A 16,238-nucleotide genomic window follows, 5' to 3' on the forward strand; every position below is an offset into this window, starting at 1 on the left:
ATTCTGAAGAATGTTTCACGTGCACTTGAAAAGAATATGTATTCACTACAATGAGATATCACCTTACACCTATGAGGATGTGGAGGAGAAGGAACCCTGTTGCACTGTTGGTGGGAATGCAAAATGGTACAACCACTGTGGGAACAATGTAGAGATTGTTCAAAAAGTTGAAAAAAGAAGTACCCTAAGAACCAGTAATCACACTACTGGGTATTTTCCCAAAGAATACAAAAAAACAAAAAACAAAAACAAAAACAAAAACAAAAAAAACTAATTCAAAGGGATATATGCACCCTTATGTTTATTTCAGCATTATTTTTAATAGCCAAAATATGGAAGCAGCCCAAATGTCCATTGATTGATGAATGGATAAAGAAGTGTGTGTGTGTGTGTGTGTGTGTGATGGAATATTATTCAGTCATAAAAAAGAATGAAATATTGCCATTTACAATTACATGGATGGATCTAGTGAGTATAATCCTAAGCGAAATAAGTCCGAGAAAGACAAATAGCATATAATTTCACTCATATGTGGAATTTTAAAATCTAAACAAATGAGCAAAACAGACAAGAGAGGTAGGGAGTGAGAAACAAAGAAATATACTCTTAACTACAGAGAACAAACTGATGGTTGGAGTGGATAGGAGGATGCATTAATTAGGTGATGGAGATAAAGGAGTACAATTGTCATGATGATCACTGGGTGATGTATGGAATTGTTGAATCATTATACTGTACACCTGAAACTAATATAACACTGTTTATTAATTATACTGGAGTTAAAATAAAAACTAAGGAAGGAAGGGAGGAGTGAGGGAGGGAAGGAAGGTCCCTATTCTGAATCAAAAAGGAAAGAATGTGTATTCAGAATTTGGATAAAATGTTCCATATATATGAAGTCCATATGGTTTAATATACCACTTAAGGCCAGTATTCACTTACTGATTTTCTGTTTGGATGATCCACCCATTGATTTAAGTGGTATGTTATAGTTCCTTAATATTATTGTATTACTATCAATTTCTCCCTTCATGTCTGTTAGTGTTTGCTTTATACATTTAGATTCTCCTATTTTGTTCATAAATATTTGTGAATATTGAATCTTCTTGTTGGATTGAACCTGTCATCATTATGTAATGCCTCCAGCAATTTGTCAATGACAGTTCAGGTTTTTCTGCCCTTTCACTGGTTGCTGAAGTGGTTTTAGCTTGAATCCCCACTTTGGAGAGGTCCAAGTTGTTGGTGTAGGAAGACCCTGAATCCACCTCCTTCCATGGATACAGTGAATCCACAGTTACATATACAGCAGTTCATCATGAAGGGTAACTGAAGACCGATTGAGTAACTCCTACACAACAAACAGCAGAGTGCCACATAGATAAGGGTAGGTGAAATGGAGACATGGTAGTGATGAGAAAGTGACCTTCAGTAGGAAGCGATATCACTGAGGGGGCCTGTGTTCAGGCTCACCTGCTCTTGGGCACAGCAAAAATCAGGGGCTTAAAGGACAAGTATATTATAAGTGCAGAAATCCGTTTATTAACCCTAGAACATCTTCCACGTCTATGGGAAACTTTTGGGACTCTCTCCAAAGTTGGAGTTGACAGCAAGCAATGATTTTTTTTTGTTCTCCCTCCACCTTAATAGTACCCCCAGGCATTCTTGCCTCCTTGTTAGGGCTACCCAAGCACACTTAGGCCCCTTACCCATACCAGCTCCAACCATCCTCCCAAGGTGGCTCCAGCATGAAGCATCTCAGGACCCCTCAGCACTTACCCACTCCAGCTCCAGTTATCCCAACTCTTGGGACCCCTGGCCCATGTTGCTCCAGCTCCAGATGTCTGACCAGAGTGGTTGTGTGAGGCACACCTCAGGACCCCCCATTCTATACCCACTCCAGCTCTGGCCATCCTGCCACATGGGTCCTGACACAGTGTGCCCCAGAAATGCCCCAGCCTCTGCCCACTCCAGATATGGCTAGCCTGCCACCAACCACACACAATCTGCACAGGAGACACTTTTACACAAGGCCACCTCTTCAAGACTCTCTCATTTTGAGAGAGGTGGCTGTTTTGCTTAATTCCTAGAAGCAAACACAGAAATCTAACAAAATGAAGAGACAGAGGAATATGTTCCAAATGAACAAGATATAATAAAAAAAACCCAGAAGAAAGTCACAATGAAATGGAGATAAATAATTTACCTGATAAAGGATTCAAAGTAATGGTCATAAAGGTGCTTACCAAACTTGGGATTAGAATGGAGGAACATGGTAAGAACTTCAACAAAGAGTTAGAAAATATAAGAAAAAACTACTCAGAGCTGAAGAATACAATAAATGAAATGAAAAAATAAACTATAGAGAATCATCAGCAGATTAGATGATACAGAAAAATGCATAAATGATCTGGAAGATGGAATAGTGGCAACCACCCAATCAGAAAAAGAAAAAGGGGGAAAATAATTTTAAAAAATAGTTTAAGGGAACTCTGGGACAATTTCAAGCATGATAGCATTTGTATCACAGGGGTTGCAGAAAACAAGGAGAGGGAAAGGGACAGAGAACTTATTTGAAGAAATAATAGCTGAAAACTTCCCTAACCTGGGGAAAGAAACAGACATCCAGGTGCAGGAAGCACAGGGAGTCACAAAAAGAGAGGAGTCCAAAGAAATGTATACTGAGACGTGTTATAATTAACATAGCAAAAGTTAAAAACAAAGAGAGAATCTTAAAGGCAGCAAGAGAAAAGCAAATAGATGCATATAAAGGAAACCGCGTAAAACTATTTGCTGATATTTCTGCGGAAACTTTGCAGGCCAGACGGGAGTGGCAGGATATATTTAAAGTGCTGGAGGGAAAAACCTTACAACCAAGAACACTCTGCCCCACAAGATTATCATTCACAATTGAAGGAGCGATATGGAGTTTTCTAGACAACCAAAAACTAAAGGAGTTCATCACCACTGAACTGGCCTTAGAAAAAATATTAAAGGGTCTTTAAGTGGAATGGAAAAGGCCATAACTAGAAATAAGAAGATACAGGAAAAAAAATCTCACAGAAAGACACATATATGTTAAAGTCAGTGATCATACAGTTAAAAACTAGTATAACAGTTAAAAGACAAAAGTAATAAAGTCAGCTATAGCCACCATAAGTAGATAAAGGGTATACACACAAAAGATGTAAAATGTAATGTCAAAAATAAAATATGTGGTGAGTTGTAAAAATATATTGCTTTTAGAATGTGTTCAAAAAGTGACTATCAGCTTAAAACAGACTGCTGTAAAAATAGGCTGATATGTATGAACCTCTTGGTGAGTGTAAATCAAAAACCTACAATAGTTACACAACAAAAGGAAGATAAAGGAACTGAAGCATAAAACAAAGAAAACAATCAAACCACAAGGGAAGAGAGCAAGTGAAGAAAGGAACAGAGAAGAGCTACAAAACCAACAAGAAAACAATAAAAGAGCAATGAGTACATACCTATTACTAATAATTACTTTAAATGTAATGGACCGCTTCAATCAAAAGACCTAATAGGATGTCCAAATGCATTAAAAAAGAACCCACAATACCTACCTATATACTGTCTACAAGACACTCACTTCAGATTTGAGACTGAAAGTGAAGAAATTGAAAAGTGTCCCTACAAATATAAACAAAATTAAAGCTGGGATAGCAATACTCAATGTCAGACAAAATAGACTTTAAAACAAAGATTGTAGGGGCGTCTGGGTGGCTCAGTCGGTTAAGCATCCACTTTGGCTCAGGGCATGATGTTGCGATCCCTGAGTGAGTTTGAGCCCCACATCAGGCTCTGTGCTGACAGCTCGGAGCCTGGAGGCTGCTTCAGATTCTGTGTCTCTCTCTCTGCACCTCCCCTGCTCGCTCTCTCTCTCTCTCTCGCTCGCTCTCTCTCTCTCTCTCTCAAAAATAAATAAATGTTAATTAAAAAAAAATTAAAAACCCACAGATTGTAGCAAAAGACATAGAAGCACTGTTGGTTTAAGTGAGGCACATAATGAAATGTTTCTGTCAAAAGTTCAGAATAGTGAAATTCAAATAGTGAATCAGTGAAGTAGCTAGCAGTTAGCAAACATTTATTATGCACACACCAAAAAACAAACAAACAAACAAACAAACAAACAAAAAAACACGGTTTGCAAACTGACAACATTCAAACCAAAACATTGAATGAGGCTCAGAGATATATTGTAAGGCCACTTACATTAGTGAGAAAGCATGACTGTTCATTCTTCACAGTGATTGGTCATAATATTAGAATTTTCTTCAGTGGTAGGCAATTCTTCAGTGGTTATGTCATATCAGCCTAGGGAAGCGGTTCATGTTTTGCTTATGATTTGCAGAGGCAAAAAAAGAAATGACCCAGGTTAAATTAGTCTTACAAAATACGCTAAATTAAGCTTTGTTCAGATAATTTTTAATGGTCTCTGTTTTTGATGAACATTTTCAAGCTTTTCTAACCTTTCAGTATGTCTATCCATTTCAGTTTAGCTCTTTCTTTCTCTCTCTTTTTTTAATTGGTGTTTTCATCTTAAAATATCTACTGCCAGTTACCCCAATTTGAAAACCCCAGTGCAATTCTACTGCTCGTTAGCAATCGCCTTTCACTCCTTTTTTAACAGAAAATTTTTACAGAATTTTTTAATTTTTATGAAAATATTTTAATTTTTTAATTTTAATTTTTTAACAGAAATTGTTCTTTCCTCTCTGCATAGGCTTAATTTCCTTATTAATAAATCTAGTTCTGTATCCCATTTTTATCTAAACTAAACTATATATTGTCTTCTTTAGTTTTAGAATTTCTAATTGTCTATTTTCTATTGGGGTCTTTCTTTTTCTTATTTATTTATTAGCATTCCTTAACAAGGAAGAAATATGTATTAACCGGGAAAAATAGTATTTGCTTGCTAGAAAATTTTAAAAAATAGTACTTGCTTGCTTTTCCTAGTATTTTTCTTCATTCTTATAACTAAAGGAAGGGATTAATTTTCTTTATTTTTTTAATATTTATTTATTTTTGAGAGAGAGGGAGAGAGACAGAGTGCAAGCTGGGGAGGGGCAGAGAGAGAGGGAGACACAGAACCCAAAGCAGGCTCCAGGCTCCGAGCTGTCAGCACAGAGCCCGACGTGGGGCTTGAACTCATGGACTGTGAGATCATGACCTGAATTGAAGTTAGACGCTTAACTTACTGAGCCACCCAGGTGCACCAAGGAATTACTTTTCTTATAAATTTAAGTCTCTCTAGTCAATATTGTCAATATTTTCAGTATTGGTATATACCAATATTGGTATGTTTCCTAGTTAGTAAATGAATCTCTTAATGTCTCTGTTTTCAGAGAAATACATAAAGCTTCCAGTACATTAGACTTAAAAAAAAAAAAAAAAATCTCACTCATATTATAGACAAAAGGCTTATGCATCCTCTTTAAGAAATACCAACTCTCTGTTTCTTTTCTGTTTTTATTCCTGTACTGCAGGAGCCCTGTTGATGGCAGGTTAGTGTTCATGTGACTTTTCCCTTCCAGTCCCAACACTGGGCCTAAATCATCTGTAAAACTGGGAATGAAAATAGCCATACCTTTTAGTTCAAATGGCTATTAATAAAATGTAATACACGTGTGGATATGAAAACCCTTTACAAATTATAATTTTTTATTTATCTCCATTTCAGTTTAAGTTTTTATAAGAGTTGAAAATTAGATTTGATCATTTCTAAAGTCTGCTGGTTCGAACTATGTGAGATACTCTAAAACTTACTAGGGCAAATCCAGCGGCCACTGATGTGAACATAATAATTATATGGTAAAATTGAGTAGGCAGAACACCCTTGTTGAGAATTAAAATCCTTGTCATCTATCCACATGGTAAACTTTCTCCAACATCTCTGCAAAGGGCTTGAAAGAGAAAGGTATGGTTGGCCTCCCTGACTTCAGCCTCTTTGGGTGAGGGATATAATTTTAAGACACCCTGGTTCCCCTGAATAGCTTAGTATCCATCTGTAATATAACTTATTTAAAATATTTGAAGATATTTATATAATTACACTCTAACATCTGTTACTGTAAGATTTCCAAGAGCTTACTTATTGTATTAAATTAATTTAGTGGGCACTCACCTTAACCAAATAAGTCATTATTCTGTTTGTACACTTATAGAACTGAACCATTTTCCTCTTGATTTCTTACATTTGTGTTTTTATTTTTTCCTCAGTTTCTCTTTTTTTATCACTTACTTACCTGAATCAGATGCATAACTGGATAAGCTTAAAGAGCTTGACATTTACAATATACATTTGAGGGAGAGAGAGAGAGCTCAAGCTGGGGAGAGGGGCAGGGGGAGAGAAAGAAAATCTTAAGCAAGCTCTATGCTCAGCAAGTAGCCTGATGTGGGGCTCAATCGCATGACCCTGGGATGGTGACTTGAGCTGAAATCAAGAGTTGGACACTCAGCTAACTCAGCTACCCAGGCACCCCCAAAGATTTTGACATTTAGAATGAGATAAACCTTCATTTAAAGCCCAGCCTTGATAGTTTATGTCTGTGGTCCTTAGCAAGTTCTTTAACTTTTGTTGGTATCAGTTTTATTTCTGTGAAACGAGAACACAGACCTCATTGGTTATATACATTATCCATGAGAATTAAAACTAATATAAAATGCTTAGCACAGTAAATCCTTAATAAATTTATACTGTTTATTATAATTAGACAACAAGTAAGGATAGTATAATTGAAAAACATGTAAGTGAAATTCTAGAATGAGTAAAATGAGTTTCCTTAAAAAATACCAGAAGTATAAGAGATATAAGCTCAGAGAGTAGGATAATTCTTGGCATTCATTTATTCAAAAAATATTTGAATGCTTGCTGTGAGCCATGCACACTTCTAGGCGCTGACCGTAAAGTGATGGACAACAGGCAGTCCCTGCCCTCCTGTAGCCTTCCTTCTAGTTAGCAAAAACTGAAAATTAACATACAGATAAATGTATGTGGTGATTTCAGATACAAACTGTGCAGAAAACAAAACAGGTTATGACCTCAAGCGTGACAAGTGTGCTCAGGAGGGAGTGCTGCTTCGGTGATGGTGACATTTGAGCTAGGACCTGTAAGATTGGCAGAGCCTGCACTCTGGATATCCAGGCTAAGAAATTCTAAAATGGAGTGCACTTTGTGTCATCCAGGGAGAGAAGGAAGACCAGTGTGACGGGAGCAAGCACAGTGGATGCAAGGGTACCCAGAGTAACATTCTGTGGGATATGTTCAGCCCTGGTGAGGAGTTTGGATTTTATTCTAATTTCAGGAGCCATGGTCCTTAGAAATGTAGGGACATGGCCTCATTTGGTTTTAAAATGACCACTCATCATAAGGATATAAAGCTGATATAAGGGGAATGGACTTTAGGATATGTGGAATGTGCTATTGATGTACATCAGGAGCTTAAAAATGGTGGAATGTAAGAGGATAATGACAGTGAAGATGGAGAGAAGTAATCAGGTGTGAGATATATGGTGAAGGTAGTGCTGAAATGACATGCTTAACAACTGCATGTTGGGAATAACTGAACTGGCCAAAGGGTAAAAATCAGAGATAAGTCCTAGGGACTTGGCTTGCCTATCACTTGGCTAGAAGTGCATTCCTGGGGCAGGGAAGAGCAGGAGAAGACGAGGTGTATAGTGCAGCGATTGAGACAATGTGGTTGCTGGTGACAGAAAAGGTTGGTTCCACCTACCTCACTTACTGTCCATTGACAAGTTTTTAAAATTCTCTGTGCCTTAGTTTCTCCATTTATAAAATGAGAAATTTAATACCTGTCTTGTTACTTGCTCTAAGGATAGAAGGAGATGTGAACGAGATTATGCATTAAAATTGTTTATAACGGTGCTTGACATATGGCACATTTTATCACTGAAGGAAGAGCAAAAGAAAAAAAATTAACCTGTACGGTTTGAATACCTGTTGGACATCTGAACAGAGATACATGTGTATGCCACAGGGTTATGGTAGGCAAGACCCAGAACAGCGATCCCATTTGAATGGATGTTGGAGGTAGATCTGAAGAGATGTGGCGATAGTGTCATGGTTGATTGGATGGACTCTGGAGGAAGACAAGTTTGCAAATTATCTTCAGCACTTACCAGCTATGGGCGTGTTGTACCCTGGCTGCCTCGGTTTCCTCAGTTTGAAATGAGAAGCCTAATGGAAACTATCTCATAGTTTTAAGGATTAAACATCTAATATACGGTATGTGCCAGTTATTAAGGGAGAATGATCACAAGTCATATTTCGACAAGGTAAGTTTGAAATGGGTTTTCAACACACAAGTGGAGTTGAATAAGCAAGTCTAGAGTTCAGAAAGGCTCAAAGCTCAAGGTATAAATTGGGCATTCATCAGCACAGTGGTGGTATTTAAATCTTCAGGACTAGGTGAAATCTCATGGGTTTACTCTAAGGATTCAAAAGCTAATACATGTTACCTCCTAATTATTGTTAGGGGGGAAATGAACAAGCAAAGTAGAAAAGAGAACAAGGTTGGGACGATTTCACCATGATTTCATACGATTTCAGGTATACGCACAGCAGAAGTAGCAGGGAGTGGGAAATAATTCTGTGCCTCACTAACTTTTAGGGAAAGTCTTATTCCTAAATTAGCCCACGAGATAGTCTCATTTGAAGTTTTAGATCACAAATATTCTCCATTTAACATTTCACTTAATGCCTTCGAATTGCATTGTTGGCTTCCGGTGAATCACATAATGTAGTTTACTTCTTTTGGTTTGTCACTGCCCCTAACACAGTATAATGTAAACAGAAAGTGCTCTTTAATTTATCATTGAGTGTGGTGATTAAAACATTTTTTTCCTTAGGACCACATTGTAGACTAGCTACAGGGGCCCTGAATCATTTTGTTCTGTTTTAAAAAATGTTTACTTATTTTGAGAGAGAGTGAGAGGGGGTGGCAGGGAGAGGCAGAGAGAGGGGTAGCGGGAGAGAGAGAATCCCAAATAGGCTCTGTTCTGTCAGCACAGAGCTTGACATGGGGCTCAGTCTCATGAACCGCGAGATCATGACCTGAGCCAAAATCAGACTGAGCCACCCAGGCACCCCTGAATCATTCTCTTCTAAGGAGGAAATTCATGTTGATAGCTCACTTTATTGCCACATCCCACCTCCCCACCTGCAATGACTTATTTTGGAAAACTAATCAAACTTAGTGGTCAGGGCTCAAAATACTTTAATTTATGCAAGTGGGATCCAGAAATTATCTTTCTCCAACTCTAAAAGCCTATACGGAAAGTCAGAAGACAATGTGTTTTGGGCCTGAGCAAGCCAATGCAGAAATTTCAGATACACACTACAGCAAGACTGTGACGATTTCTTAACCTCCTGAACCATAGTCGGCTGATATATAAAATGGAAATAACGTTTACCTCATAATGTTTAAATGGGCTGAACAAAAGTGCATCCTCAAGTCATTATCTTTCCTATGAAATATACTTCATCTCAGAAAGTGTTTTGGGTGTTCAGAAATTCCCATTTTACTGTGCACACCAGCTACAAATACACTCTTTTGTATGCTTAAAACATTCAACCTATTTTGAAAAGGATGTATATAGCCTAAGTAGTAAGTATATGTGTGCATATAAATTAGTGGCTATAAAATTACACAGAGTTGTGGAAACGTCCTTTTTACTTTTACAGATGTAAATTACTTATCATTTCTAAATGATTCTTCACATGTAATCGGAGGGGCTTTTTACAGTTGTAGTAGTTTTATTTATGTTTGTTTGTTCATTTGTTTTTAAATAGATTTGGCAGCATTCACAGTCAAGGGCTGTCATGGTCTCATTATTTCTTGGCCCTTGGAGAACTGTGCTAATGAAGTACATTTAGTGGGGAAGATTACTGCTTCTTTGCCTATGTTCTCCTTAAGCAACTATTTCTTTACTTACTAGTGCTTGTTACAATTTATTAACCATGATGTATATACATCCAAGTAAATGAAACCTTCCTTCTTCTCTGCTCCCTGCCTCATACTGAATTTACTAGGTAGAAAATTTGCGCAAAGTTACAAACCAGTCAGCTTCTTGAGAAAAAAGTTGTTACTGACAATTTCCTGTAGTGCTAAACCTCAGAAAAATACAACAGCTTTTGTGGATCCAATGCTGATTTTAATTTTCAAGCCAGGAGTTAAATATATAAATCATGTTGAACACAGTGTACCTGTCGTTAGAATGCTGTTTATAGTCATGTATATATATTAGTTTTCTTGGTAGAGAGCTACATTTCCCTGCCCTCCTGTTCTTTGTATCAAGCAAACAACACACACACACACACACACACACACACACACGCACGCACACACGCGCACATACACATACTCTTCCCTATTAAAAATATGGTGCATTTATGACATTTTATTGTGTGATTAATTTCTTCACCTATATCCTCATACCACTGCTTCACTGGTACTTTAAATAAATAAGTGGATTTTTTGCTTTCGATGGCTGTTTTACAAGTTTTCATTTTGCCACTAAAGTTTTTACTTTCATTTCTTTTTAACTTTTTTCATGTTTATTTTATTTTTGAGAGAGAGAGACAAAGTGTGAGTGGGGAGTGGGGATAGAGAGTGAGGAAGACAGAGGATCTGAAGCACGCTCCAGGCTCTGAGCTGTCAGCACAGAGCCTGATGTGGGTTTCGAACTCATGAACAGTTAGAGCATGACCTGAGCTGAAGTCAGCGCCACCCAGGCTCCCCAAGAGTTTTTACTTTTAATATATCGTGTTACAGATTAATACTCTTATCTATACATGTATTTTGAAATTTGCATTGATTTATATGTGGAATCTTTAAATCATATGTTTCTCTTTCAAAGAGATACTGCTAAACTTGTTTTTTTTGGTTGTGTTTTTAATGAGTTATTTTTTTTTTTGAGGCTTGCCCAATTTACTTAACCTCTATCTGTGTGTACCTTGATTTTTTTTTCTATGAAATGCATTGTTTGGGTGAATTAAAGGAGATAATCTGTGTATAGTATTTGGCCCATGGCTTAGTTTACCTCTTGTTACTGGTAGTGTCAGTTACCTCATGAAAATATGAGATCATTGTCCTGTCTCTTTGTGTCTTGATGAGCTCTATAATGGCTTTTGCTAATAAAAATGATTTTCTATCATTTTCCTTGCCCAGGCAATTTTCACCTGTTGTCTCTTGATATACTATTTTTGGGAGTTCTGAGTTGGCATGCAAATTTTCTGATGGCTCTTTAGACTGTCATTTTGGAAAGGCCACGTGTAGGCTGTGTATTCCACAGCCTTAGCTGAGCCTAGGGTTATAGCCATTTCCATCAAGACTTCAGACATGTGGATAAATTGGTCTTGAATGTTCCAGATTAGTCCATCTACCAGCAGAACACCACAGAAACTGTTGTTGATGTTCTGCACAACAGAATAATTTCCTAGCCAAGTTCTACCTGAATTCCTGACCCACAAAACCTTGGGATTTAAGAAAATGGTTGTTTCTATATGAGCCAGTAAGTTTGGGGCAGCACTAAACAACTGGAACACTGATATATGGAAATAAAATGGCTTTTGTATCCTGTGATATAACTGAAATCACTTATTAACTTCTAATATGTTTCTGTATATACCTCTTATATATATTCTAATATACATATATATACATATATATATACATACATAACTTATATATATTCCATTCCTTATATATATATTTTAATGTTTTTATTTATTTTTGAGAGGGAGAGAGAGAGAGAGAGAGCGAGCATGAGTGGGGGAGGGGCAGAGAGAGGGAGTCGCAGAATTAGAAGCAAGCTCCAGGCTCTGAGCTGTCAGCACAAGCCCAACTTGGGGCTTGAACTCATGGGCTGTGAGATCATGACCTGAGCTTAAGTCAGATGCTTAACTGACTGAGCCACCCAGGTGCCCCACATTTGATTTTTAAAATATGTAATCATTTGCTTGAGAGTAATGAGTTTTATTCCTAAGTATCCAATGTTCATTCATTGCTATACCTTTTTTCAATGACTAGGGCCTTTGTTACATTATTGAATAAAAGAGATAACAGCACAAGAGTCATACTCTTTTTTACTTCAAGGGGAAAGCTATTAAGAATACACTGTTCCAGGATGGCTCAGTTGGTTAAGCAGCCGACTTTGGCTCAGGTCATGATCTCACGGACTGTGAGTTCAAGCCCCGTGTCAGGCTCTGTGCTGACAGCTCAGAGCCTGAAGCCTGCTTCAGATTCTGTGTTTCCCTCTCTCTCTGTCCCTTCCCTGCTCACACACACACACACACACACACTCTCTCTCAAATATAAATAAGCATTAAAAAAAAACCAGAATACTCCATTCAGTATGATGTTTTCTTTAGGTTTTTTGTAGATACTTCTATCAGATTAAGAAAGTTCCTGACCATTTCTGTTTTCCTGAGAGTTATTATTTTTTTAAGCAAGAATGATTCTGGAAGCTATTTAATTATTTGTATATTACTTTTCTCCTGTCTCTTAACAGAAAACATATTTGAGCATATGAAAGTTAAAACTTTATTTACTAGTATTAGTATGTCTACAGAAAAATGAATCAATTAAATTTGAAGATGTGAAAAATAATGGAAGGAAATCTACTGTAAATATTAAGATGGGTAAAATCTCTTCTATTTTAAAGGCAGTTAACACCATAAAACGTTATGTCTGAGGGTGATACAATTTCATAATTGAGTCAATCAACATGTATTATTTTCCACCAGCTTTGTTGAGATATAATTGACATACAATACTGTATAAGGAAGAAAAACAAAACAAGGTACAATATAGTGATTAGGACATAATGTAATTTATATATAAAGAGAATATTTACCTAATTTAAGATTCTCCCACCATTTTATAGCTTAGGAAACTGAGTTGTGGACTTATAATGTAACTTGTCCATGGTCACATAGCTAAGATAATTTTGTTCTCTGAAAATATTCATAACTTAGTGAGACTAGGCATCTCTGGAGAAGGAAATTGGGAAGTGGAAGGTGAAGGACAGGAATGAAAAGGACTTTATTTTATTGTTTTTCATACATTTGAATTTGTGTCATATACACATGTATTATCTATACATGTATATTGCATTACCTATTCTATTAAATAAACACATAAATAATTTTTGACACTGCTGCTATATTTACATAGGTTTATTGTGACAATTTTCTGCAATTCCACATGTTTTAAGATTTTTCAGTTCAGGGGTGCCTGGGTGGCTAAGTGTCTGACTCTTGATTTCAGCTCAGGTCATGATCTCCCAGTTTAGTAGTTTCGAGCCCTATGTTGGACTCTGTGTGCTGACAGCATGGAGCCTGCCTGGGATTCTCTGTCTCCCTCTCTTTCTGTCCCTCTCTGCTCATGCTGCCTCTGTCATCTCAAAATAAATAAATAAACTCAAAAAATGTTTGTTTAGTTCTAATATTATCAAGTTTTTCTATTTGTATTTTTTGAGACTCTTCAAGGGTTTAATAAGCATAAAGATTAATAAAGTTTCGTTTATATACTAATAACATTGTTAAAACCTCCATGTGCATATGAAACATGCAAATACATAGTTTTAGAAAAGTAAGGTCACATTTGTTTCCATGAAATTTAATGAAACATGGGCTTTGATTCTACTACAGTTATATTACATTTTAATGAAAGGTTGTGTTCTCAATTTAAGATTTTGAAGGTTATAATATGTAATTTTAAGAGGTCCTGAGGCTTTATTCCTGTAAGTGCCTTAATCGAAGTGAATGCAATAGTATCCAGAAGCATCACAAAAATGCTGTCCCTATAGTTCAGGTTTTATAATTATGTGATAATTCACTGTATCCTTTACCTCCTAATAATGAAAAATGCAATGAATATACAACCCACAGAATGATGAGTGATTTGTTTTTTAAGAATACCTCATGCCGGGGCACGTGGGTGGCTTAATTAAGATCTGACTCTTGATTTCAGCTTGGGTCATGATCTCACAGTTCGTGAGTTTGAGCCCTGCATCGGGCTCTGTGCTGAGAGCACAAAATCCTGAATCCTGCTTGGGATTCTCTCTCCCTCTCTCTCTCTCTCTGTTTCTCCCCCTCTTGTGCTGTCTCTCAAAATAAATAAGCTTAAAAAAAAGAATACCTCATACTGCATTTTAATGGGAGTAAAAATTTGTTTGCTATTCTTGAATATGCTTTCCCAACAACAAATGTTCCTTTGCTTGCAAAAATGTTTTCCTTCAAAGTAGTTAAATTTGGAAACATATTTACCTCCTTTTGCCTACACACATGGCTACCTTGCCCAGAAGAGATAAACACCTGCTGTATTCCAAAATTATGAGCACATGTTGAAAAGTATTGAAAAGTTCTTGAATACATTGATAAGGAGAAGAATTACTTGTAAATAAGTTATAATCAATTATGTAAGGTTTTATATTACTTTGGATGTAATTTATGTTCAAGAAGAATATTGTTCTGACACTAGTTAAAATGATAAAGAAGACTTTATTCAGGACTATTGTGATAGGTGTCAAGACTATGACAAGAGTGGAGAGAGATATCAGGCTCGACTCTGAATATAGTCAACAGTTGGGAGGGTATAGCCTAAGAGCATAGTGGGTGGTGAGTTGGGAGTCAGTGGGTGGAAATTTACTAAGAGAAGACATCAGGGGTAGAGGGATTCTTGCTAACCCAACTTAATGAGATTCTTAGTGAAGGCATATCAGGGTAATCAGATGTTGAGACAGGAAAAAGGAATTTCATAAGATATTGAGGGTAGTAAGGTATCAAGGGTGAGGGGAATGTCATTTAACTGACCAAGTAGAATTCTTGCTACAACTGACTGAGGCCAGTGGATGAGGCCTAGACAAAGATTAAAAAAAACAAACAAAAAAAAACTCAGAGGAACCTGTTTGAATTTTGGTCATTGAGAGAGTCTTTGTCACTGGTCAGAATATGGCATATGCAACTACAAATCCATAGAATATGAGGCATATCCAGAACACCCAGGCTCCCATTAGCAAATAGAGCTGTGTGGCCTTCCTGACATGGTGAGCATTAACATTGACTTCCTGTATCTTTCTTTTTTTTTTTTTTTTTGATTTTTGATTTTTCAGAAAGAGAGAATACATGCACAAGCGGGGGAGGGGGAGAGACAGAGGGAGACACAAAGTCCAAAGCAGGCTCCAGGCTCTGAGCTGTCAGAGCCCCAACACAGGGCTCGAACCCATGAACCATGAGATCATGACCTGAGCAGAAGTTGGACGCTTAACCGACAGAGCCACCCAGATGCCCCAACCGTCATCTTTCTTGAGTAGGCTGAGCTGGTTTTGGTATGCCATGTGCTGACCAGGAGGGGACACCTGACCTTCAGAAAATAGGAAAGAGATCTACAAGAAGAGATCACTAGACATGGCAGCCGAGAGTAAGCAGTGGCCAAGGCAATTAGAGAGACTGGTCTGCGTAGTTAGTGCACATCATCCACCCCATCACCTCCTCCTTGCTCTCAGTTGCTACTTAGTTGATTGAAGCAAATAAAGAAGTGGAGGTCTTTAAACCAAATCATGTTGTTATGAAATTTCTCTTGAATATAGTATATATTCTAAATATTAGAATAATCTAAATATTAGAATTCTCTAATCTTCTTCACCGTGGTCCTTGTTTTGACTTTGAAGTATAGTTATTCAGAATAAAAGAGATATGTGCCCTCAATGATCTTCCTTCGGATTCCTTTCTTATAGGGTTGCTTTGCCATCTTTGCAGATATTCATGAGGTGAGAGCTTTTCATTTGTGCATAATAGTTCTGTAAATGGCCCTAACAAAATTATAACCATAGCACTACTAAAGTCACTGTATAGGGAACACCATGACATTAAAGGATATAAAATCTTTAATATTTTAACCCTGGCCTAATCACAAGATGATTACCTCGGATGCCTTGGCATTCTTTGTGTGTGTGGAGTGAGGGAGGAGGTGATGGATGAATTACTAATAGAGGAATGACCTGAACATGCATTCTGGACACTTGGACCGTGTCGGATCTGTGCATCAGTGGGAGAGAGCGAGAGGAACTTATGGGAAGAACAATACAAACAAACCCTTGAATATCTAAATTTATTCAGGAAACATTACATGCAACTGAATTTTTCTGTTCAGTTCTAAGTCTTAAGAAATGAAGCCATCTTCATTTCTTGTTTT

This window comes from Panthera tigris, chromosome B1, assembly GCF_018350195.1.
Source record: "Panthera tigris isolate Pti1 chromosome B1, P.tigris_Pti1_mat1.1, whole genome shotgun sequence".
Classification (NCBI taxonomy): domain Eukaryota; kingdom Metazoa; phylum Chordata; class Mammalia; order Carnivora; family Felidae; genus Panthera; species Panthera tigris.